We start from the raw sequence: 27,282 nt of genomic DNA, 5'->3' as shown, positions 1-27,282 counted from the left end.
GTAGAATACCGCAAAGCCTTAAACGCCCTCAATGTTTCTCTTGTGACAACGGACTCTGTAAAATCCCTAGGGATTACTCTCGACCCCAAACTGGACATGAAAAAACACATCTCAAAAACCGCCAAAAGTGCATTCCTTAACCTGAAACTTCTCTATAAAATAAAACCTTTCCTCCCCCCAAAGGATCTGAAATAGGCACTCAGGCACTGGTGCTCTCCAGAATTGACTATAGCATCGCAGCTCTGACTGGAACAGCCAAATCTCACCTGGGACCTCTTACCACTACCCTCAACGCCGTAGCAAGAATTGTCACAGGAACAAAGAAATATGAGCACATCTCACCGGCACTCAAGGATCTGAAGTGGCTCCCTATAGACCAACGAGCCAGCTTCCGTACAGCTTGCCTCACACACAAAGCCCTGCATACAGGCAAACCAGAATATCTGGCCAACAAACTCAAAAGGGCCGGTCAGTCTAGGATCCTCAGAAGCTCCAGCAGGCTCCTACTCATTCCTCTGAAATCACAGAAACACAAAACCTCAAATAAATCCTTTGCGGGTAATGCCCCCAGGATCTGGAACTCCATCCCCATATCAGAATGACCACCTCCTTCCAGAAATTCAAGATAATACTCAAAGCCCTCTACCTCGAGCGATCTGGATCGTAACGAGAACCCCACGTCTGACTGTGAAAGACCGCTATCTCTTTGATCCTAGAGCCGGATGACTCGCTCCTGATCTCCATCCCATAGTGTACTCAAGTTGATGTCGTGCAGACTTTTACTTCCCACCTGTGTTTCCTTGTTCTTGTTTACCGTCCACATTTTCCTTTTGTTGCATATCTGTGTTTGCTGTGAAGAGCTCTGATACCCTCGGGTCCAGTTAGCGCTATACAAAACTTCAATAAATAAATAAATGCACAGAAAATGTATGAAAGTTGATAAAATAGCCTGAGGCGGTTCTGTCAATTGTTGGAATTGCATCAGGATTGTTATTAATCTTTGGAGTTGCTTCTTCCTTTGTCATATTGGTATAGTCAGAGGCTACATCATTGTAGACAGGTGTTTCTTGACGAACTGATATTTGGGTCTCAAGAGGCACAAGTTCCATGGCTTTGTTACATAGTCCTTCTTTTCTTACTGCTGGTTTATCAAAGGTGATAAGTCTTTCAGTTTGAACCTCTTGGATTGTAGCAAGATTTGGTTTTCTGCTACATCTTGGGAGTCCACTAGGCCTACTACTTATTATTGGCCACATGATGTGGTTTGACCAGGTCGATGGACACAACTCTGTTCTCCCTTTTACCAGCAAGGGGCGGTAGTACTTCTGATCTTGTTCCGTGGATTGCAAAGACAGGTACTGCTTTTCTGTAAGAAGGCCCAAATTCATTCTTTACTTCGATCTTTTCCCTGACTAGATCCCCAATATTTGGAATCCAGACAGGGCTTGCTGGGACAGGTTTTTTCTCTTCAGTGGTTGTTGGCTTCTGTATTGTGTTACTCAGACTTCTTCTTGTTTCATTTATGTCCTGTAAAACAGCCAAACTATCTTTGACATCAAAGGGTTTTTGTTCCATCACTGAAGTTTGACAATCGAGGTCTTCGATTATCATTCTAGCACCAAATAGTAATTCATATGGAGTGATTCCACCCAGAGAATTTCTTGGCAGATTGTTAAGACTACTTTGAACACTTACTAGATGTTTGACCCAACCATCACCGAACCTAATACCTTAGCTGTTATGGATATCTTTATGTCACAGTTTTTTCTTTGCACTACCACATTACCCTCAGGATGGAAGGGACTAGAATACCGCAATGCAACGCCCAAGCTAGCCATGGCCCCTTTTTAAGCTCGAGAGCTAAACGCAGGACCCTGGTCAGAATGTAGCGAGCCGATTGCGTATGTGCCGATAAAGACTCGCAAATCCTTTATAACAGTTCTGGCGTCAGCCGAGCGCTGAGGCCACATACAAATGAATCTTGTGCAGGAATCCACTGCAACCATGATATATTTATAGTTGCCATCCCTTGTTAAGGGACCACAGTGGTCCATGTAAACACATGCTAGAGGTTCATCTGAAATTAGAAGGGGCATCTGTGCAGGTCGCTTTACTGTAGAAACTTTCATTTTTTGGCAGATTTCACATTCTAGAACAAAGTGTCTAGTTTGTTTCCTCATGCGTGGCCACCAATATCTCTGTTATAATAATGATACTGTGGCGGAAACTCCTGCGTGTGCAGAGGCCAGCCCTTCATGTGCTGCTAAGATTAGTCCTAACCTATGTTCCATTTTTGGAATTGCCCTATCCCCAACTCCAGGGATTTGAGCAAAAGGAACATTATTTGCATCAGTTATATATGATTACTTCACTGGAAAGCCTTTCAGGAGTGTTTTATCACTGTTTTTGCCTGAAGCAGTGACAGCTTGCATTATTTTGCTGTCTATTTTTGTTTTTGGCCGAGTGATTGCAGCTACAGAATCCATTTGTACAGCTGACTTCGAGGCTTCATCAGCCAATGAATTCCGTGCAACGTGATCGCCATCACGCTGATGACTCAGTGTGTGAATCACATGAGTCTTTTGTAGTTCTTTCTGTAAAAGAACTATTTGTTCCCATAGCATTTTGTGCTTAATTGTGCCACCTTTCGTGTCTTTGAAACCATTTTGAACCAAGTTTTGCAGGTATTTGTTGTAAGATTCAACACAGAAATATGAATCACACACTATTAGTGTGGGGAATTCGCGATCGGTATTTTCAAGCGCCATCTTGAAAGCCTGTAGTTCAGCTCGCTGAGCTGTACAGTCTCAGAGTGATTGAGTTTTAGTGACCATAGGTCTAAATTTACCTCTGTCCCAGCGACCTTTAACAATCGTTCATGCAGCACTATAGGCTTGTTTACCCCCAATTGCGGGCTGTGCTGATCCGTCTGTACAGATTATAGATCCGTAATGTTCTAGAGGCAGAATCTCAGTCGGCAGAAGACATTCGTGTTCATATTGTAGAAATTCTTGTGTCTTCAAGTAGTGGTCAAAGACGTATTCAACGTCTGTTGCAGCAAGAGAGTTAACCCATTGAATCCATCTCAGATGTAAAGGTTTAGCATTGGGAATGCTTGCTTTTGTCACTGCCTCTAAGGCAGGTACAGGGGTAACGATCATTATTCATTTACCCTGTGCTAGGGCTCTCTCCTTTGCTACTGCAGTTTAAACCTCTGTATTTTTTCTGTAGAAGTGAATTTTATTTCAGCTTGTTTGTACAAGTGTGATTTGTAAGCTATTGGTCCCTTTTCACCTTCATTGAAGGTCAAGTACGTGAATCCGCATCTTCCTGGGAGGATTCGGATCACAAGATTGCGCACATTGTCGCGTGTCTCTAACTGTGTTTTTGCTAAAATGTCTGTTTGCACTGAACGCAAAATTTCTGTATGGTTTTGAGTCCAATTAGTTGGTTTGAAATCAGGTTTGATTAGTTCGTAGAGAGGTTTAACCCTTTCTGCATAGTTTAAAACATAAGTTCTTCCAAAATTCAGGAAACCTAGAATTGACTGTAAGTTTTTCAGCGTGTTTGGAGGCTGCAGCAGTGCATATTTCTCTAGAAAGTTTCCTGCCAGGCTTTTGCCTTCACTTGAAAGTTGAAATCCTAAAAAAAGGACATTTTGGTGGGCAATTCGTGATTTTTTAAAATTGAATTTGTACCTTTCGGAAGTGAACCCAAGTATTATGGTGTTCACTCTTTTCAAGTGTACGTCCAAATCGTCGTCTGTAAGATAATGCCTCATCATCATACATTTGTAGTAACTCTGTTACCCTAGCTGAAAATAACCACAGACTATTCTTTTTTTAAATTGTTTTATTATTTTCAGCAAAGAAAAAGTATAGAACAAGCATGTCACTGTCAAGCCATGGCCCCGCGCCCCCCACCCCACCTCCCCCCTCATTCAAAATTCAAGTCCCCCATAATATTATTCAAATACTGATACATTGATAGCAGTTCACCGGTTCCGTGAGGTACAGTCCCTTGATCTCGAGCAGCCCTCTCCTGCACATCCATCATAGTTACGGACAAACGGCCTCCCTCACAGTCCTCTATCCAGCCCATGGTAGCGTCTCCATTTGCCCCACACTTTACGGAATTTCTTCAGACACCCTCTCGCCTTATACCTGACCCTTTCGGCCGCCATGTATATATCCATGTCCCTCCTCCATTCCCCTAACTGGGGTGTATCTGCCGCCCCCCATTTCCTGGCTATGTCCCTTTTGGCTACCAGCAGTGCTAGAACTAAGAATATCAGTAGTGGACGAGCCAGGTCCACATCGTTGGACATCCCCAGAAGAATTAGCTTCGGGTCCAGTGGGATTTCTACCTCTAGCACCTCACCCAGTTCAGCGTTGACCTTGCCCCAGTAGGCCTGTTTATGCGGACACAACCATACTATATGTAAGAAATCCCCACTTTCAATTCAACAGGGCAGGCAAGTAGGGTCAGAAACTCTCCCCATCTTAAAGAGCCGTACTCTGTCAAAGAACACCCTGTGTAGGATCTTAAATTGTATTAAACAAAGTCACGACTTAATCGCTACCTCCCTAGGGTGCATCAGTACTATCCCCCAATCTACATCATCCATCTCCTCTACTTCTCTCTCCCAAACGGCCCGGAGGCCCTCCAGCCTGTTCGGCTTATTATTCATGATCAACTTATATGTCAGGGATACAGCCTTTTCAGGGATCTTTTCCTGCAGCAAGCGGCCTTCCAGTGGAGCATATTCAGGGAGTGCCTCCTGCAGTGCCCTTTCCGCCCGCCATGCATGCCTGAATTTTATATATTTGAAAAACTTGGAGCTATGTAACCCAAATTATGCCTGTAGTGATTGAAATGATTTCAAATTCCCGTTCTTGACTACATCTCCTAGGGAGGAAATGCCTATGTCGTCCCAACCCCGGAAGCCTCTCAACTTACTAAGTTCTTTCAGCCAAGAGCAGTCCCATATCGGGGTCTGTCTCGTAGGTCTATGGGTCCATCTAGTAGCTTTCGAAGCCCTCTTCCATGCCCCCAATGTGAGTTTAATGGCCTGCAGCAGTCTGTCCTGTCCTTTCCCCTCGTATATATGTAGTGAAGGCAGTTGTGGGTGCTCATAGCGTGTCTTTCTAGTGCATAAGTGGGGTGTGTGGCAGGTGCGTGCACCCATACATTAATGGGATCCAGGTGTTCCGAAAAAAAATAAAAAAATTGGGGGGGAGGTAGAGGGAAAAAAGCATAGGCTCACCCTCCAGAAATTTATAAATCACATACGATCTCTGAGAAGCAGAGATCAAGAGCCTAGCTACTGACTATAGCCCTAATCGCCACACCCACTGGAGTTGGAATAGTGAAGTAGTGTGGCTCACTGGTTAGAGGCGGCAGACCCGAGAGCAGAGGACGGCCCGGGACCAGGGTTCGATTCCCGGCGCGGCAGGTTTCTGGACCAGGGTCAGCGGACTCGATAATTCTCTCGCCTCGGTGCCCACTCTGATCAGCGATCACACTCGGCAACTCTGGGCATTAGCTTGCCTCATCTTCACTAACGGCCCCACCAGACCGCCGGGGATGCCTGGTCTCACCCTGGAGATACCCATTAAGGGACCATCTCTCAGGGAAGCCAGGAAGGGTTTCGCAGCGGTAGAAGCGCCTTGGGACCCTACGGGTAAGTAGTGCGCTATATAAATGCCAATACATTTACATACATTTACATATAGTGATAGAAAAAAGAGTGTTGCTCTTTTTCTTGTTGTCCCCTCACTCACCAGGGTTGCCCCACTGTGACATGCTTCATCATAGTGGCCATCCCAGTCCTCTGCGGACTGGGGCGTGCTGCGACTTGCGAATTACGTGGTAGCAATTATAATTTTTGACTATGTGTGGTGCGAGTGTTGTGATGTGATGGAGTGGGGTATGTGTAAACAGTTAAAATTACCTGCCTAGTAAGCTTTACATAGTTTATTCTTGCTTACAGGTGGTAGAGTTAAAACCGGGGTAGAAGAATTAGGATACCCAAATGACAATGTGTTTAGGTGTACCTATCAACTTCTGTCTGTCAACATGTTTCGTGCATCCCCCAAGCACTTCCTCAGGACTACACAGGGACCAGCCCTGTGTTCGCCACTCCTAAAAGATGCCACAATACGCTAATAGTGAAAAATGCTGCAACAAATATTAATGCATGCATCCAGTACCTACGTAACAAAATGAATCACGTGGTTCATGTGGTAGGGCCTAGTTGCGCCCCATGGACTCGGAGGGGTTCAGTATCCCAGCAATTTGCTAACAGGATACCTCCCTCTTGTACACCTATGCACATTCGGACCGGAGACGCACGCATAGAAATCCCTCACTGGTCGTCTGCAGTCTTTCTGGGAGCTGAGGCCACTCTGTCCGCCTTCGGGGATCGTAAAGTGTTGACTTGTCCCAGTTCATCTGATATCCAGATCTGGCACCGTACTGGTCCAGTTCACTGAAGAGTGCCGGTATGGTAGTCTCTGGCTGCGTCACATATAGCAATACATCATCTGCATAGAGGGACAGTTTCTCCTCCTGTAACCCTGCCTGCTCCACCTGGAATCCCGTCACCCTTGTATTCTGCCTAATCGCGCACGCCGCGACCTCGATAGATAAGGCAAACAGAAGGGGCGACGAGGGACAACCTTGCCGGGTCCCCCTCTGTATGGGAAAGGCCTTGGACATTGTTCCACTTACCCTGACTCGAGCGATAGGGCCTGAATAGAGTAGGCGAATTTTGCGTCTAAATTTGGGCCCAAAGCCCACATGCTCCAAGACTCCCTCCAAGAAGGGCCAGTGGACTGCATCAAACGCTTTTTCAGCGTCCAAAGACAGGAACCAATGGGGCTCCGTCCTACCTTCCACTACACGGAGCCAGTTATGTGTCCTGCAGAGATTATATCTAGTCGCCCTTTCCGGGATGAACCCTGTCTGCTCCATATGTACCAGAACAGTTGCATAAAGCTTTGCTTCCACATTTAACAGAGAAATGGGGAGGTAGGACGCGCAGTCCTCTGCAGGCTTTCCTGTCTTGTATATTGGAACGATTGTGGCCTGTCTGAGGTCCAACGGAAATTGACCCTCCTCCTCAGCATCTCAAAATAGGCCTACAAGGTGACGGGTCAAAAGGTCTGCCATCTTTTTGAAGAACTCTGCGGGGAATCCATTGGGGCCAGGGGCCTTACCCGTACGGAGTTTGGTCAGTGCTATCCTAACCTCTTCTTCAGTAACGTCAGCCTCTGAGTCCTCACGATCTGCCTCCTCGAGCTTCGGGATGTCAATGGTTGCTATGTATTTCAGTGCTTCCTCTTTGACCTCAGATCACGGGCCTCATAGAAGGTCCCATAGTAATCAGCAAATTTGTCCGCTATCCTAACATCAGTGCAGGCCCACTCATCAGGACCCACCCTTATTCTTTCCACCCATCTCTCATCCCTCTCTTTCCTGCTTAACCACGCCAGAAGCTTTCCGGACTTGTCTCCTACATCATAGATGCAGTGTAAGGTCACCAGTGGCTGTGTCTTGGCCGCCCCCGTCACTAATTGTCTGTACTGGGCTTGTACATCAGCCAGTTGTCTTAGCGTCCCTGGGTCTTTAGTTCGATGGTGTTCAGCCTCCAACCATAACATCTGTGCCTCCAGCGCTTGGATCTCTGCCTGTCCCTTTCTCTGAGCATCTGCCAATCTACAGTGTGCCCTGTCTCTAAGCACTACTTTAAGCGCTTCCCATAGGACAACCTTGGAGTCCACAGACCCCACGTTTTCTGCTAGGTATACCTTAACATCGGTTCTCAGCGCCCTTCCAAGGATCTGAACCGTGTCTGATGTGTTAAGGATGATGTCTGACACTCCCCTTCGCGTATCCGCCTGCAATTTGGGTGGAGCATAGGCGGAGATAAATGTGTACTCCTTCCTCCCCCACATTCTGCGCACTCCCACATAGGTACCCCGCGGGCCGGTCCAGACTTGCGCTACTCTCATGTGTGGATATTTTTTTATCAGTATTGCAACCCCTCTGGATCCAGAGGTAAACCCTGCGTGAGCCTGAACTTTATATTGCCCCCTCGCTAGGAAGGCACACTTCCTACCCCGCAGATGCGTTTCCTGTAGGCGTACCACGTCTGCTCCAGATCGTTTGATATAGTTATTGACCAGCCTCTTTTGATCCTACAGCCCAGGCCATTGACGTTCCAAGTCATCACTTTAATGCCTTCTCCGTGTGTCGTTTCTCTATCTGGGTTCCCCATTGATATAGCATTGGAGTCTCATTAGAGGACATCTGACGCCTTGCACCGGCATTCGCCGTGTGGTGTACGTGTGCTGCCATCCCCGCATATCAGAGAACCCCCAGTGATATCTTACGTATCGTGGTGGAGTATGGTGTATAGTGCACGTGCCTGCCTGACATGTTAATGCATTATCCATGCTGTCCGCCCCCCCAATTCCCTCCTCCCCCCAGTACTCCCCTCCCACTGCCCCAACTTGCCCATCCAGCCAAACTTTTTTGGTCTGCCCTGTTCCCATGATGCACTGGGCCAGGGTCAGACTAATTTGCATATAGCCAAGTTCTGAGCTGGGATGGTGCAGTGAGCTAAAAAACGGCGATGGATAAAGCCCTGATCTTTGGACTGGGTAAGAGTGGTCTGCTTAATTCAGACACTCTGTTCATCACCACCCCCTTTTCTGAATCATTTTTGTCCACCATAAGCGTGGAAGGGTATACTCAGGTGTGAGTCCCTAGCTCATTGCACCATCAGGATTCAAGCAAGCCGGGCCGAAGACGGCTGAAATACCAGAAACCGGTCCCCGGTAGCTTGTTTCCTTCCCAGTATAAGAATTGGCTTGGTAGTTTGGTCTGCCCTGTTCCCATGATGCACTGGGCCAGGGTCAGACTAATTTGCATATAGCCAAGTTCTGAGCTGGGATGGTGCAGTGAGCTAAAAACGGTGATGGATAAAGCCCTGATCTTTGGACTGGGTAAGAGTGGTCTGCTTAATTCAGACACTCTGTTCATCACCACCCCCTTTTCTGAATCATCCAGCCAAACTCAACAGATTTCCCTAACCGGTCCCCACTCCCCCACCCCACCTTCCTCCCCCATTAGACCTATCGACTACCTCCCCTCCCGACAGGACTTACTGGTAGGAAAAGGTCTGTCGCCCTCCCTGAGACTCTCCCCTTCTTCAAACTACCTCAACTCGCTAGTCAACCAGTAACCAAACGGCTGTGTTCCACAGAGTCCACAGAGACTAGTAGAAGTCTGTTAGAAGGAAAGAGAAGTTTGAAACAAGAACCCCCCCTTCCAGTTCAGTAGAAAAAAACTACAACAACACACAAAATCCAAAATCAAGGGGTGTGCGAGTCACTTGCGTGCTTCCATGTGGCCAGCCAGTATCCTGTCCAGCCCCCATTGTCAATTTTCAAGGGATGTGGGTGCCACTCGCTCCCTGTAACAATGCCCCATCAGTATCGGGATCGCCCTCTAGTTCATGTATGGCCACCGCCAGCGGGTGTAGTGATTGTTCCTCTCCCTCGTCCACCTCTGATGTTTCTCCTTCTGCTGCGCTCTCCCTCTCAGTGGTGTCCTCTAGTGGAAGGACGGAGAACCTAGACCCCGCTGCGATGTCAGGCTGCGGCGTGCCGGGGTCTTGACGTCTCCCTGGTGACCTGTTCTGCGGAGGGTATGGCGTCACTTGAGTCTCCCTCAGCACCCATGCTCTGTGTCTCCTTTGCTGCAGTACCTTCTCCCAGAAAGTCCCGGATGGTGGGCCAGCGCCCGGCATCTCACGTCCATTCCCCTCTATTCTCCGAAGGGGCGGACTTTCCTCTAACCAATGCCAAGCGTCATCCCGGTGCAGGAAGAAGTATGTTTTTTCCTTGTAAATGACCTTAAGTTTAGCTGGGAAGAGAAGCATATACTGGAACTTCAGGTCCCTGAATTTAGCTTTGACCGAGTCAAATGAGCGTTGCGCCTTCTGCACCTCCTGGCTATAGTCAGTGAAGATCATGATTTGCGAGTTCTCCAACCTGATCTCACCCAGCTTCTTAGCTTCTCTTAGGATCAGGTCTCTATCGGCAAAGTTCAGAAACCTCGCAATGATCGGTCTAGGCCGACCACCCACCAAAGGTTTGGCCATGAGTGCTCTGTGCGCCAGTTCAATGATAAAGCAATTAAAGAATGTCACTTGGGGCAATGTTTCGATGAGCCAGGAGCGCAGGAACTCCGCCATATTCGTCCCTTCAATTCCTTCTCTAAAGCCTACTAAACGGAGGTTGTTGCGTCTCGCCCTGTTTTCCGTGTCGTCCACCTTCCACATCAGCTGTTTTTGGGCATCCTTCAGATCTTTTACGTCTTTCCGTAGGTCTTGTATGACATCCTCCGCTTCGCCCAGCCTCGTCTCCGCCGTGATGACCCTCTCTGTGAGGTTTCGAAAGTCCTGTCGTAGCAAATTGACCTCCACTCCTACTTCGCCAATTTTCGCTTCAAGGGCCGTTCTAGACGCCTGGATGTCCGCTTTGGAGGCCTGTATCACACTCATTAGGAGGGCCGTGTCCGTGGCCGCCCCGTCCCCTCCATGCCTCCCATCTGTGGCGCCACCGCAAATTTGTCAATGAGCCCTTGTTGCTGGGTCTTCGGGCCGCATCCTTCTTCACCATGGTGTTCTGGCCTTTCTGCCGCAGGTGTGGGGGGGAATCTCTGCGGTCCTCGCGCCAGTCCGACGGCAACCGCGACGCTCCACAGTGTCGCCTCCCTATCCACCTGGCCCACGACACAGGGCCCCACGTCGTCTCGTATGCAGAGGTGGCCCACCTGAGTAGGGCTATCCGTCGTGATGGTATTCCCCCAGCGGCGTGACCAGTCGTGGCACCTCAGTGGCCGTCAGCGCTTCTGCAGCTAGGCCGCAGCCCTCCCTTTGATCCTCCACCAGGCCCCCGGAGTCCAGCACCAACGCGGCCTGTCCCCCAGACAGCTCCTGGCCCGACGCTGCGTCGGTCCGATGGCACAGGCCTGCCCTCCGCGCTTCACAACGGCAGAGCTGCCGGGTACCGCTGCGGTGATAGAGGGCCCCTCGTGGCCAAGCCCAGTTGGGCAATGTCGAGTTAGTCCGGGGTTATCGGCCTATCCCCTGTGCTTGCGCCAATGGGCCCAAGGGCAGCTTGTCCAACTGTCGTATCTTTCACCAGACGTAGCTCCTCTGCCTTAGCCCTCCAGGTCACTCGGGCCAATGGTGGTAGGCGGCCCTCCCTCTGGGGCTCCCTCTCGGGATCGCTCACCTCAGAAATCATCTTTGAAGGCTCTTTCCTCCACAATCGCAGTCTCCAGGCCCGGGTACTCCACAGAGCAGGCCAAGGGGGGGGGGGGGTCCCCCGCAGCTCTTCACTGCCCCAGCCCCACCGTTCCCGGACCAGCGTCGGGTCTGGAGAAATCGCAGTGAGGCAGATCACAGCCTCCCAGTGCAAGCGGCGGCACCAGACCACGTCTCCGAGCTCTAGAGACGAATATCAGGCGCAGGCCCCGGGAGTCTCAGCGCTCCGTCGCTGCCATCGCCATCTTGCCTCCGTCCCCGGCTCCAGGCGCGAGTGCTCTTTTTGCCGGGTTCTGTCCCTTCTCCAGCCTCCGGGGTCTCCCGATGTCGCAGCCCAGTTCAGTAGGTGTTCTGCTTTCATATAAGGCCCGTTTTAAGTCCGATGGATGGGTGGTAGAATGTCGGATTAATACGGCTGGCCGAAGCTGGCGCAGAGTGTGACTCACTCGGCCATGTTGCTAGCCACGCCCCCAACCCCGGACTATTCTTGAATCCTTGGGGGAGACTGCAAAATTGTCGCTGTGTCCCCAATATCAAATGCCTGCTTTCAGGTGCAATGTTTTGACAGAAAAAAAAACATTTTAAATATCTAATGTGGTTTTATATTTTTTCCGCACGATGTTATTCATCAATGCTGCACTCTGTGCATTTTGTGCTGCAAAAGTTTTGCAACAGGAGTTTAAATGTCTGTAATCCAAAACTAGACGATATGAATTGTCTGGTTTAGAGACAGGAAACAAAGGATTGCTCATTGACGAGGTGCATGTTTCAATCACTCCTTGATATTCAAGTTAATCTAAGATCTCCCTCACCTATTTTCTAGCTTCTTGCTTAGCTGGATACTGCCTTTGTGCAGTGGGCTAATTTTTTAACTGGATTTTATGGTAAGGAGAGTCCTCATCCCATCCTGCTTGATTTTTGTATAATGCTGGAGCTTGAGCTACTGCCCATTTCCTAGCATATGTGTATTTTTTATGAATTGGAATGTGATTTGAGAAGGCTGGCATAATTATCTCTTTGCCATGTGGGCATTCCCTGAAAAATTTAGGTGGCCAGTCTTGTTCAGCTAGAAGAATGTCATAGCCCTTAGAGAGCTTCTCCCAAAAGAGTACTCTTATTTTTCTAGTTATGTCCCCCTCCATTCGGAGTGTTATTTCATATAACTTGTTGGGTACACTAACCCTGCTGTCTGCAGTTTCAACTTGAATGTATTCATTCAAGTCCACTGTCTCCAGATGATCCTTCAAGATCTTGGGAACTATGGTGACTTCTGCTGCGCTGTCGAGCATTGTCTGGGCCTACTCCCCGTTTATGAGTTGTGTCCTCAAGATCCTCGACATGTCTGATTTTTATGCTTGCTACCTTCTTCTTAGTGAATTGAGGTTTCTATTTTTTGGAACATGCTGTTCTTCTTTGGACTTCACGCGTTCCTCTTTCTGTTCTGATCGTCCTCTTCTTTCGGATTTCTGCGAGGAAGTCTGAAAGGTATGAGAGGAGGGTGTATCAATATCTTGATATCTATCAGGTTTTCTCGGATTATCCCTATTTCTAAGGTTATATCTTTTTTCAGAGGACTCCCGTTGTCGAGACCTACCTCCCCGTTGGGGAGATCTTCCTCTGGACAAAGAACGTTTCTCTTTAGTAAGTGTCTGTTTAGTGCATTCCCACTTTTTTTTAGGAGTGGTGAGATTATTTATAATAAAAACCTTTTCAGGATTTTCTGTTAGATGGGGTTTTAATGGTTTTCCACCCAAACTATCTCTACCTAGTTCTTCATAAGATTTTTCAATAATTCTAGCAAGCTCATATGGTTGGTCTGTTATATCTGTTTCTTTTAACTTTTGGCGGATTGCAACTGATGCTGCTTCACCTTTGATGTTGGCTAATAGTATAGCTGAGACCTGTTTGAAATATTTTAGTAATTTCATACCAAGATTTAAGGCAGGTTCTGGACCGTATTCATTTTGAATCTGTCTCAGAACGTCTGGTATTACCGGCATGGACGGTACACCATGAGTTTTTGTGTAGATTGAAGCAAAGACTGTACCCCAAGTGTCACAGTCCTCCACATGTGGTGCGATCCCCATTGGTAAACAGATTGTCAGAATTCTGTGTTTCTCATGAGGTGTACTATCAGGGAATACTGCCTCTATTTGAGTAATTTTCTGGAATAACCAGAACAGAATTTGTTCCTTTTTTGTGGGCAATTTACCAATGACTGATTGTATTGTCTGTGGTGTGATTTTATTTGTGTTCCCCTGGTGAGGAGTGTGCTGTGGAATCCTTACAGCTGGTTGGACTGTTAAAGTCTGCATGACATATTGAACCAATTGTCTGTGTATTTTAATTAACTGTTTCAGCTTAGCTAACAGTTCTGGACCTGTCATTTTGTTAATGTCAGGATGTGGTGTGTAGCTGGCTAGTACCGGCCATGTTGCTCCTGGTCTACCTAGCTTACCGAGCCTGGTAATGTGATTTAGTTGTTTTAGGGCGCCTTTAAACCAGAACTGATGCTCTTGGTAAGTTAGTGAAATTTCAACGTCCTCAAAAGGAACGTATTCTGCTGGAGGTTCCTCTACTTTGTAGTAGTGGAACTCATGTGTTACTGCATTTGCTGCAGGAAACTGTATTCATGAATAGAACACCTCTGTCTGCCGATATTCATGTGCCTCTATAACAAAGATTACTTTACCACCTCTCGATGATACTCAATTATTTATGAGTTTGTAAGTTATTGTTTTTATTTGCTGGGACGATTACAGCACCCGGGTCATTTTGTTGGAGACCTGTGTCATCTAAAACTGCTTGAGCTGCTGCTGCAGCTCTATTCAATTCCTTGTCACTAATCATTATATTGTTGATTGAGAGTTTGCAGAACAAGTTTAAAGGAGACTAAGATTAGGTGCACAATATTTTGGAACACTGTATCCTTCAACGTTGAACAAACCAAAAACTAATACATAGGATTTTTGTCCTACTCAGTTTTTGCGGATATTATCCTTTTACCCACTCCAGACGTCTATTGGAGTATTTTACGACAAAAAAGGGGGTCTGTGTGAAAAGCACGACTGAGTTACTCTAGTGTCTAGCGTTAAATTATCGCTTTACCAAACGTTGGGCGCCATGTAGTGTAGTTCCTATATTCCCAATAGCCTCTACGCATTGGAATAAGGACTGAGGTCGACTACGTCTCTATCATATATATTAGACTTAATTGTGAGTGCCAGCTAGCTCAGAGGTCACTAGAAACTTTCCTGAATTCACAAGAAGGGATTAGTTTCTGACAACCGCATAAACATGACAACTTTGTTTCCCAAGAATAAGAAATCAATCTCCAGAGTCACGGAATCAATAGATAGCTATTTTACTCAGCCAATCGTGGATGCTTCGCTTCACCAGAGGTGCTGACCAAATTGAGAGACGGGTGTTTTCAATAAAAAGTATTTATTGAACAGCCTTCTTCCTCAAGCATAAGAAATGTACTGCTACAATCGTAATACTGGTTTTAAAGTACAAGGTATATAATACGAGTAATTTAAAGTAGTACAGTAAAAGCATGATATGGTTTCTAAGCCATAAAGTACCTAAAATACATAAAATACATACAGTGATAAAATAATGACTAAAAGTACTCAACTGGTGCTTCTAAAATACGCCTACCCCGGTGTACCTATCCTAAGTCTAGTACAAGGGAAGAAGTAAGTGAGGTGTAGCTTAAGTTTTGTATTCTTTGCCAAGAATCTATTCCAAGAATTCTCTAAGGGTCTAATCAGCTCCTTACCTTGGTTTTAGAATGAAGGAGGTCTTGTATCTCTCTCTCAAGACTCGATTTCCCAGCAACCCGCAAGGGTAGCCTGGAGACACTGGAGCTGGATTTCTCGGCAGGAGAAAAGACAGAGTCTCTCAGTGCATCTGCTGGAGGGTTGGCTTCCTTCGGCACTTGCTGCTGCAGGGCGTCGGGCAAGTAGATAGTCGAACTGCTCCAAACCACTGCACGCTTGTCTGGGCAAATGTAGGCATATTTATACTTTAAAGGTGCAGAGTTTGACATATGATTGGACTTAATAACGTCATTGAAGACTCAGTTCTTCGAAAACTCCATGATTTCCTAGATGAAATAGTATTCAGGCAAGTGGATGTCCCTAGCTGCTGAAGGCGGGTTTTTCATGAAACTTAGTGGAAGTAGCCATGCCGTTTTTGGACTGCATAGGCTCGGTCTAAATATGGTAATGATTTCTATGCCTATATAAGGATCGGGTAATCTATACCTATATAAGGGCATGATTCGGGAAAATTACACTAGGGTCCTAGATTCATCTACAACACAACATCCCTACATTTGTTGGTGTGACAGTACCATGCTGTTAGGAGCTGAGTGTGTTCCCTGCAATATGGCTACATCTATTTCGTGGCACTTGAGGTAGGACACGACTTTGCGAACTTTCCTGTGGTCATTAAGTCCACACACATTCCAAGTTAGGAATCAAATATGTGACACTGTAAGGTAATTGCCTGGTTCTTGATTTACTTTCTCGATAATACAGTCATTCCGCTCTGTCATGTTCTGTCATGTATTGTGTTTCTCTTTTCCTGAACATTAACAACAGTATCCACTCAACTAGAATTAACTCCAATTTACATTTAACATGAGGTGATGCACACATAGGGGTGGATGTTAACGACTAGGGGAATTTCCGGATAGCCAGCTCTTCCACCACCGTTTGCGATGTCACATATAATCCCACTGTAATCTGTTTTAGCTGACTCATAGAATGCCAAACACTTTACTAATAACATGTATTTCCGTGGCTGCTCCCTGAGTTTCGTAGGACTTTCCCCCTAAGTAGTGTGTCTATCAAGTAATTAACTGTTCCCTTTCCACAGTTCAGGGGAAAAGACCAAGTCCCCTCAATTTAATGCATATGTCCAGGGTCAAGCCAGGGTTTCCTCTTACATATTCAGAACAGTCCCACTTTTTGCTATAGTGTTTAGGGTTCCATGTTGGATTCTCTTCCTCTCTTTCATTGCTAGTTGGGGTGCTGTAGATTGCCCCTTCGCAGGAATAAAAATTATGAAGACAGTACAAACCTGTTCCAGTAGAGTCTCCATGGTATTACATTGCTTAGGCCTATTGAAGGCCTCCCCCTTTTTCACTTTTTCCATCTAAGGGTGTCTGGTGGCTACGGAGCCCGCTATTGTTCTTCTTTATCCTGATTGTCCCTGTCTTCCTTGGAGTTGTTCAGTGGGGAACTGCGTCTGCTCCCCTCTCCCCCTCTGAGTTTGAGGAAATGTAGTACTTGCTTAGGATCCGTGAAATAATGCGCCTTTCCTTCAGCTTTGACTCACAATTTGGCTGGGTATAACATGTTGTATTCAAGCTGGAGTTCACAGAGCTTCCTTTTGACCGGGACGAACAACCTTCCCGCCTCTTGTACGTGCTGCGTAAAGTTTGCGTATGTGGACAAAGCATGCCTTCATGTGTCAGATTCTTGATCTTGGTTGCCTTACACAATGCTGCATCCCTATCACAATAGTTAAACAGGTGCACTATTATGGGATGGGGGTTAGGTCCTGGGACTAGTCTGGGCGCCAGGAAGCGGTGTTCCTGTTCAACTACAAACACAGACAACATTTTGTCTCTGCCCATGATGGTGGTCAGGATTTGCTCCACAAATAGTTCTATATTCTCTATCTGAGTTGATTCCACTACTCTCACTGTGCGTAGATTGTTTCTTTGGGAGCACGCTTCTAAATCTTTGGTCTTTGCCCAGAGAGTCTGGGGTATTTTTCAACTTTTTTGTGTTTGGCTGTCTCCTCTGCCACAACATCCCCAGTGTTCGGCACTCTTCTCTTCAGGTTGTCTAGTCTCTCCGTGTGCTTATCAAGTCTTTCTGTCATTCTATTCATTCTAAATATTAGAGCATATATCTTCCTGTCTATTTTTGTGAGGCTACATTGCATTGCTATCAGAATCTATTTCAGTTTGGTATCAGCAGTAGGGTCTGTTGTGTCTGTGTCTAAGTCTGGTGCGCTCAGGTTTTTATCTTTTGACTTACATGCCTCAAACTATAGTTTAGGTTCAGTTTTGTCAGTTTTTCTCATTGTGTCTCATGATCACCAGCAGTATATTATGTACCAGCAAGCACGCAAGTTGGGGTTACATGCGAGGCACTCTATTTAGGCTCTCCAGTACTCACCGTGCCAGCTCGTGTGAGTCGCCTATGCCTCAGAGGGTGGGTGACGCTTTGACATTTACTGTCGGGGTGAGCCCGTTAGTTTGCTTTATCTATCCCTTGTATGTCTATTTAGCACGAAGAGAGAGAGAGAGAAAGAGAGGTATAGTTCTCCTTCTCCCTACCAGTACAAGCTTGCGTGGTCATCCTCTCATGGTCTATGCTGCCCTAAAGTGTGTTCCCCAGTCTCTCTTTATATGTGTGGGGCTTCTTCTAGGAGGGCGCAAGTCCTTTTGTTGCCACACACCTGTGCTATGGATCCCTTTTCAAGGGAATTCGAGTGCTGTAGCTTGTATATTCTGTGTGCCTTGCTACCTGTTGGTTCTGCTTCTGTAGTTCTCTTTTCCATTTCTCAAACGTCACTTGTATTCTAGCACTCCCGTGCTTGCCTCCTGCTGTACTGCTCGCTCTCTACCTGGTATTCAGGCACTGGTGCTTAATTTGTGCTGGTGCTTTGCGGTGCATAGCACCGGCACTTATCGGTCAGGGCCGGATCTACACTGGATATCAGTTGTTGCCTGCTCACTGAACACCCTGGACAACTCGCATAAGTTCTCTGACACACATTCCAGAAATGAGGAATTCTCCTATCTCCCTTTCTCATGTAGATCCATTCCCAAGCTTTCTCAGCTTCACACAGATAGGTCCGGTGCGATCTGTGGGGTCACCCGAGGACAGACTCTGCTGACTGCTGACAGTGTTGAAACTGGCTGCCTACACCAGGTGCTAGCACGCACCCTGGTGCCTCTGACACCTGTGTGCACCCCCGGCCGCAGCAGACTTCACTTGCCAGGCAGAGCAGAAACAGTTAATTCTAAGATCTGCTCAGTGTTCCTGCAATGTACTCTGAACAAAGCTGTCAGCTGTCCGCGCTGCTCACCGCTTGTGGCTGGCTCAGCTGCGCTAGCAAGCTCTGGATACATTTACCCAACGTAGCATTCTGAATCACGTGCGCAGGTCACATGAAAGTGCAGTTATTTGTCCAATGGCTGCACAACTGAGACTGGGCACTTAAAGGCGGGCCGGGTTGGCGGTAACCATGTGTCATTTGAGACAGGCGCAAGTGACCGGCCCAGAGCTAAGTACACATCCTGCCGCTCAGAATCCTAATTGGCTGGGAATTCTCCTTCATTGCCATTGGCCGGCTGGCGGGTCTAGTGGGCCTCACCGAATTGCTCTTCTCGTCTCGCTCGGTGCTAAGAAGTAAGTGCCTCCCGTGTGAGAATCAATCAGTGCTTAATTTGTAAAATATTAAGTACAGGTGCTCACATTTTTCTAGGAGGCCACGCCCACTTCCCCGGCTCCACCCACTTCCTTCAGTGGCTCCACCCACTTCCATTATTGGGTCTTCCCACATCCACAAGTCTCAACACATCAGAGCCACCTCCTCACTTCTTTTTAAAAAAAAATATTTTTATTGACAAATTGCATGACAGACAACATAGCTGCTTCTTATACAATACATTTGCAAGTTACCTTTAGTACCGTATTGAGAACCAAGCCAGGAAATGACATATCTTAAACACTTTGCGCCCCATCCCTTTGCCTTCGTAATTCCAATTCTACCCCAGGCGATACTCAAATCTCCCCTCTATATAAATTCTACCGGGACCATTTCCTGTCCCACTTCTTTGGGCACCCCCTAGCAACAAACACTTCTTTCTCAGCTATCATGCAACTATCAAGCTCTTTCTGCCAGACCGCCATTACGGGAGCAGTCGCTCCACCCCAGCCCCTACCAAATTCCCTCTTGAGTAATGTGAAGCCTAACATCACGAACTGCTGCTTCGTCTCGGTAAGGTCTGTAGCATCCCATATATTTAGTAGGCCCAGTCGTGGCGTAAAAAGGGATCGTTTTCCTTAATGCAGATTGCATATGTGTTGTGATTCTGTCCCATTGTCTTCGCACCAACGGGCATTCCCATATCATATGATAAAAGGTGGCCAACTGTCGGCAGCCCTTCAAGCACAGATCATCTGGTCGGGACCCAATTTTTGCTAGAGCTATCCCTGTCAAGTATGAGCGGTGTGAATCAGTCAAAATCTAAGTGTGACGGCAGCCTCTCTAGATGACATTAGCGCCTGTCTCCAATCCTCCTCATCAATCGACCCAAAGTCCCCCTCCCAACGCTCCTTAAGCTTCCCGAGGGAGTCAGGCATATTATTACTGAGTTTCCAATAAGTGAGGGAGACCGCCTTGGAGTGCAACTGCCCATCAAGTAGACGATCTTCCAGAGGGGACGATTCAGGTATATACTCACAGCTGGGGAACGCCGTCTGCAGAGCATGGTGTATTTGTAGATATTGAAAAAAGGTCTTCTGTAACTCCTCAAAAACTGAGAATCTTACCCTTTTTGATCAGGTCGTGGACTGTTGAAATACCAATCAAGTCCCACCTGTCGAATCCCGGGTGATGACAGAGCATACCGAGTTTCTGCAAGTACCATAATGGTGTTGCTTCTGTGAGCACGCCTATCCAGCCTAATCGGGAATTAGCTAACCTTCCGATCTGCACCTTGTGTTGGGTGGGTCCTATAAAATGCTGCCTCTTAGTATGAGAATAAAGAGCCCCAAGATAGCTGGATCGATCCATCTGATATCTATCCAGGGCACATGCCGGTCATCCGGCGGGGCGTATCGCCACCTATTTACAGTCACCAATTGTGAGGTCCAATAATACAGCCGTTTATCAGGCATCACGCTATGCCCCCATCATACCAACCTTTCATTAATTTCTGAAGCACAATGCTCGGGGCCTTACCATCCCAAAGTAGTGTACGTACCTCCCCTTCTACTGCAGCAAAGTAAGTATCAGGAATCCTATGCGGGCAGTTCTGGAGAATATATAAAAATCGTGGAAGGGCCAGCATCTTAAAAAGAGCAGCGCGACCCACCATTGACAATGGCAGTGAACTCCAATGCTTGACATCGGCCCGTAGCCTTGCCAGCGGGGGCACCAAATTGCGACAAAAAAAGAGAGCTGGCTCCGGCGTGACGATGATTCCCAAGTATCTAAATCCATCCTCCGAGACCACCAGCGCACAATCTCTTGGGAGGCGGTTGTCTGTCCATGGAGCACAAATAACACTGACGATATGATAGCATATCCGGAATATTTCCCGAAATATGTAAAAATATTGAGGACCGAATGGATGGACCTGTATGGGTATGTAAGGTATAGCAATATATCGTCCGCATAAAGAGATATTTTGTCTTCGCACTCGTGTGACCATCGTATACCCTTTGTCATTACATCACGTCGTATCCATGTTGCCAAGGGCTCTAGCATGAGCGAGAACAGCAACGGTGACAGAGGGCAGCCCTTTCTGCTGCCTCTCCGTAAGGTGAACTGCCTGGATGTATAGTTTATTCTGACCTGCCCCAAGATATTGGTGTAGAGTAGCCATATCCACCATATAAATTTAGGGCCCAGTCCTGCTCTTGCCAGAACTTCAAACATGTAGGGCCACTTGATCGAATCAAACGCCATAGAGGCATCAAGTGACAATATGACAGCATCCTCCCCCAGATATTGCTGACGCGCCAGCACATTATGGAGCCAGCAGATATTAAGAGCCGTATTTCTCCCTGGCATGAAGCCGGATTGTTCCCAGCCATGTGGGGAGGACCTTCGCTAAAACCTTTGCCTCAACATTGATCAAGGCAATTGGCCTGTAAGAACGACAGTCATCCACCGGTTTACCAGCCATGTGATATACTACAATACTTGCCAGCCATTGGTCTGGCGGTAAAACCCCTTTCACCCAGCTTTCTTGATACATTTCCCCCAGGTGCGGACCATTTGGGAGGCCACTACCTTGAGAAACTCCACTGGGGAATCGTTAGGCCCCATCGCCTTCCCAGACTTAATTTGACCAATGGCCTTGCGAAACTCCTCTTCGGGTAGATCTGCTTTAAGTAGCTCCCTATCTACATCAGCAAGAGTCGGCACGTTGCTGTCTGACAGTAATTGACGCGACTCCTCCGCTGTATATGGAGAAGTGTGGCTCACTGGTTAGGGGAGGCAGACCTAGAAGCAGAGGTCAGCTCGGGACCAGGGTTCAATGCCCGGCTCGGCGGGGTCTTGAGTCCTGAAATGTCCATGGACTCGACAATTCTCGCTCCGGTGCCTACTCGATTCACGGGTTCACACTCTGCGACTCTGGGCAATTGCTGGCTTAATCTCCACAACGGCCCCTCGCCGCGGGATGCCTGGCTTTCACCTTGCGGATACCCTGCCGGGGTTATCTCACAGGGGAATACCAGGACGGGTTCCCTAAGCAAGCGCTTAGAAACCGCTCGGTGATTTGCGCTATATAAATTCCTGTACATTTACATTTACATATATGACGTCGAGGGTGAGTACACCGTTTCAAAGTAATCTGCAAATGCATCCGCTATCTCGCCGGGGCTGTAAATAACCTTGCCACTTGGCATCTTCAATCGGGGCACCCATCTCGCACCTTGCTCCTTCCTTTCCAGCCATGCAAGAGTCTCTCCTGCCCTATCTCCAAGCTCATACAGCCTACTGTGAGTAGCCGCCTGTTTAGCCAACAAGTATTCACGAGCCTAGAGTTTGTATTCCTCCTTTTTTAGCGTCAGGCAATGCAGCGCCTCCTCCGAAGCGTAAAGGGTATGCGCCACCTCAAGTTCCCGAAGGGCTTCCTCAAGCTGCACCAGAAGCTCACGTCGTTTTGCAACATATTTCACTTTTAATGACAGGGCATACCCTTTTAAAACCACTTTATATGCCTCCCATGTCGTCTGTGCCGACTCTACCGACCCCACGTTCTCCTTCAGAAAGTATCCAGTCTGCACCCCAAGCTCTTCCCTGATATCCGGGATTTTGAGCAACCATGGACTAATAACAATAGTGCCACTCTTCTGCTTATCACCTTATCATCATAGTAAAGTCTACTCCCACTAGGGAGTGATCTGATAAACCCCGGGGGTATGTCCTGGGCCTCCTGAAGTTACCCACTGAGGCCGTATATTTTAAAAAGTAATCAATTTGGGAGAGACTGCCATGCACATTAGAAAAATAGGTAAAGTCAGTATTTGCACCCTGCAGCTCCCACCCCACATCCGAGAGGCCCAATGCTACAGTAAACTCTGCCATAAGAACATTTGGCCTCTCCCCCTGCCTTTGCAGTTACCTGTCAATCATATCATCCATCGTCCATCGTCCATCGTTATGTTATAGTCCCCACCCATTAATAAAGTACAATCAGAGAGATCAGTCAGTATCTGGCCTAACTCTACTAAGGCATCCTTACCCAGCGCTGGCGTCAAATAAACAGAAACTATGTTCAAGGCCCTCCCCTCCCACTGAGCTTCAACCACCGCAAACCGCCCAGCGGAATCCGCCCATGTATTATGGACGACCAATGGAATGTTCTTTCGAACCAGGATACCTGTACCGCCGAGATCCGGTGGTATAGTTGGTAAGCATGGGCAAAATTTGCGAATTCGCAAAAAAAGTTTGCGAATTCGCGGATTGCCTGCAAAATCGCGATTTTTTTGCAATTTGCAAAAAAATGAAAGGAGTAATTTCTGTACTCTACTTCTGCCTTTCTGTCCTCTGTCCACTCATTTTTTGTGCCTTTCTGCCCTCTTTTCCACTCGTTTTTGTCCCCTTCTGCCCTCTGTCCCACTAGTTTTTGTGCCCTTCTGCCCTCTGTTCCACTTGTTTTTGTCCCTTTCTGCCCTCTGTCCCACTCGTTTTTGTGCCCTTCTGCCCTCTGTCTCTCTCATTTTTTGTGCCCTTCTGCCCTCTGTTCCACTCATTTTTGTGTCCTTCTGCCCTCTGGCCCACTCGTTTTTGTGCCCTTCTGCCCTCTGCCCCACTCGTGATTGTGCCCTTCTGCCCTCTGCCCCACTCGTGATTGTGCCCTTCTGCCCTCTGCCCCACTCGTTTTTGTGCCTTCCTGCCCTCTGCCCCACTCTTGTTTGTGCCCTTCTGCCCTCTGCCCCACTCGTTTTTGTGCCCTTCTGCCCTCTGCCCCACTTGTTTTTGTGAATTTCTGCCCTCTGCCCCACTCGTGTTTGTGCCCTTCTGCCCTCTGTCCCACTCGTGTTTGTGCCCGTGTGCCCTTCTGCCCTCTACCCCACTCGTTTTTGTGCCCTTCTGCCCTCTGTCCCACTCATTTTTTGTGCCTTTCTGCCCTCTGCCCCACTCGTGTTTGTGCCCCTCTGCCCTCTGCCCTACTCGTTTTTGTGCTCTTCTGCCCTCTGCCTCATTCGTTTTTGTGCCCTTTTGCCCTCTGCCCTACTCGTTTTTATGCCCTTCTGCCCTCTGCCCCACTCGTTTTTTGTGCCCTTCTGTGCACTGCTCCATTCGTTTTTGTGCCATTCTGCCCCCTGCCCCACTTGTTTTTGTGCCCTTCTGCCCTCTGCCCCACTCAGTTTTGTGCCCTTTTGCCCTCTGCCCCACTCATTTTTGTGTCCTTCTGCCCTCTGTCCCACTCGTTTTTGTGCCCTTCTGCCCTCTGCCCCACTCGTGATTGTGCCCTTCTGCCCTCTGCCCCACTCGTGATTGTGCCCTTCTACCCTCTGCCCCACTCGTTTTTGTGCCTTCCTGCCCTCTGCCCCACTCTTGTTTGTGCCCTTCTGCCCTCTGCCCCACTCGTTTTTGTGCCCTTCTGCCCTCTGCCCCACTTGTTTTTGTGAATTTCTGCCCTCTGCCCCACTCGTGTTTGTGCCCTTCTGCCCTCTGCCCCACTCGTTTTTGTGCCCTTCTGCCCTCTGCCCCACTCATTTTTTGTGCCTTTCTGCCCTCTGCCCCACTCGTTTTTGTGCCCTTCTGCCCTCTGTCCCACTCGTGTTTGTGCCCGTGTGCCCTTCTGCCCTCTACCCCACTCGTTTTTGTGCTCTTCTGCCCTCTGTCCCACTCATTTTTTGTGCCTTTCTGCCCTCTGCCCCACTCGTGTTTGTGCCCCTCTGCCCTCTGCCCTACTCGTTTTTGTGCTCTTCTGCCCTCTGCCCCATTCGTTTTTGTGCCCTTTTGCCCTCTGCCCTACTCGTTTTTATGCCCTTCTGCCCTCTGCCCCACTCATTTTTTGTGCCCTTCTGTGCACTGCTCCATTCGTTTTTGTGCCATTCTGCCCCCTGCCCCACTTGTTGTTGTGCCCTTCTACCCTCTGTCCCACTTGTTTTTGTGCCCTTCTGCCCTCTGCCCCACTCAGTTTTGTGCCCTTTTGCCCTCTGCCCCACTTGTTTTTGTGCCCTTCTGCCCTCTGTCCCACTCGTTTTTATGCCCTTCTGCCCTCTGTCCCTCTTGTTTTTGTTCCCTTCTACCCTCTGTCCCACTTGTTTTTGTGCTCTACTGCCCTCTGCCCCACTCGTTTTTTGTGCCCTTCTGCCCTCTGCCGCACTCATTTTTTGTGCCTTTCTGCCGTCTGTTCCACTCGTTTTTGTCCCCTTCTGCCCTTTGTTAGACTCATTTTTCCCTTGTTTTTCTGCCCTTCACTCAGCACCACAACAGCATCACTCAGCACCACCACAGCACCACTCAGCACCACCACAGCACCACTCAGCACCACAACTGCACCACTCAGCACCACCACAGCATCACTCAGCGCCACCACAGCATCACTCCGCGCCACCACATTATCACTCAGCACCACCACAGCACCACTCAGCACCACCACAGCATCAATCAGCACCACTAAAGAAAGAACAAACGTCCGGGTTCGTAGGACAGGATGTTGTCTCTTGGTGTGGAACCAATGGGTGTCACTTTTGTGGACAAGGGTGTATTTAACCCTGGGGAAGGCAAAAAATGTATACACACTTATTTCAACAGGTTCAATGAATATTGAGAAAAGGTTCTACTAAATAACAACTGTTTTTGTTTAAAATAATTTTAGGAAAGTTGCACGTACGTGGGTTTATTAGAAACAGGTCTAGGACAGTGAAAATGTCATGGGCTATTAATTCAGATGTATGTAATCAAACTAGTACATTCACTTGTTAAGTGCAAACATATATGGGAAATTTTTAGATTAAAAACATATCAACACAAACGTTTGGTCATAGTATTTAGATTTTATTACACATTACACAATTAGAAAACACATTAAAAACATTTATCCATAAATATGATCATCACAATGTTAAAAATCACAGAATCAAAGGTCGACGCGGCGTTTCGGCTTTTTTCTAGTATGCCTTCATCAGGACTGATTCTTGTTTATCCAAATGGATTTGATTATCCATGTGGTTTGAACTTCTTGAACTTGAACTTGAGGTTCATAATCAACAGAACAGCTCCCACGGGAGCATAGCACCTAAGACACAGAACGGTGGCTCCTCCTGGCAGTTATAGACACGGCAGAGATAAAGCCCTATCGAGGCAGACTAAAAGAGGGAATTAAATCTCTGACCACTGGACATACAAGCAAAAGTTGAAGGAGTTGAAATCTAACTCACCCACAACTTCGAAACAGAGCGATCTTTGCGAATAATCGTTAAGCAAACCACCAAGGTCCATATCACCAAAAAGGACTCCTGGTAGAACTAGAAGTTCAAACCACATGGATAATCAAATCCATTTGGATAAACAAGAATCAGTCCTGATGAAGGCATACTAGAAAAAAGCCGAAACGCCGCGTCGACCTTTGATTCTGTGATTTTTAACATTGTGATGATCATATTTATGGATAAATGTTTTTAATGTGTTTTCTAATTGTGTAATGTGTAATAAAATCTAAATACTATGACCAAACGTTTGTGTTGATATGTTTTTAATCTAAAAATTCCCCATATATGTTTGCACTTAACAAGTAAATGTACTAGTTTGATTACATACATCTGAATTAATAGCCCATGACATTTTCACTGTCCTAGACCTGTTTCTAATAAACCCACGTACGTGCAACTTTCCTAAAATTATTTTAAACAAAAACAGTTGTTATTTAGTAGAACCTTTTCTCAATATTCATTGAACCTGTTGAAATAAGTGTGTATACATTTTTTGCCTTCCCCAGGGTTAAATACACCCTTGTCCACAAAAGTGACACCCATTGGTTCCACACCAAGAGACAACATCCTGTCCTACGAACCCGGACGTTTGTTCTTTCTTTAATGACATTTTCCCCACCGTCCTCTACCAAGTAGAGTGGGGTCCTCCTACTTTTTCTCAATCAGCACCACTACAGCACCACTCAGCACCACCCCAGCATCCCTCAGCACCATCCCAGTATCACTCAGCACCACCACAGCACCACTCAGCATCACCACAGCACCACTCAGCACCACCACAGCACCACTCAGCGCCACCCCAGTTTCAATCTGTGCAACTATTCAACAACAACTGGTTCAAATATGTTCTCTCAATGTTTCAAGCTTTATTGCAAATGTCACAAAAAGATGTTAATATTTCACTTCTGTTCTTGGATTTTCGTCACAATAAAATACACTGAACATAATCTTCACAAAAGTTATTTAAAAACGTTTAAGCTATTGCCATTATAAATTAAAATCACTTTTATTTAAGTATTAATTATTTTAAAAAATTAAAAGCCATTGTAATTTGTAATATCAATACATCTAAGTCACGTACATACAAAACATGTTGCATTACAAATGCTATAGGTGTCACATTTGCGAAAGTTATAACTATTGGCATTGTAAATGACAAAGCTAGTAATTTAGCTATTTTCAAAACCAACACATACATAAAAAAATTGTCATTTACAAGATCAATAG

Source organism: Lissotriton vulgaris, chromosome 2_1 (assembly GCF_964263255.1).
Source record: "Lissotriton vulgaris chromosome 2_1, aLisVul1.2, whole genome shotgun sequence".
Lineage (NCBI taxonomy): Eukaryota > Metazoa > Chordata > Amphibia > Caudata > Salamandridae > Lissotriton > Lissotriton vulgaris.
This window is presented reverse-complemented; position numbering follows the sequence as displayed.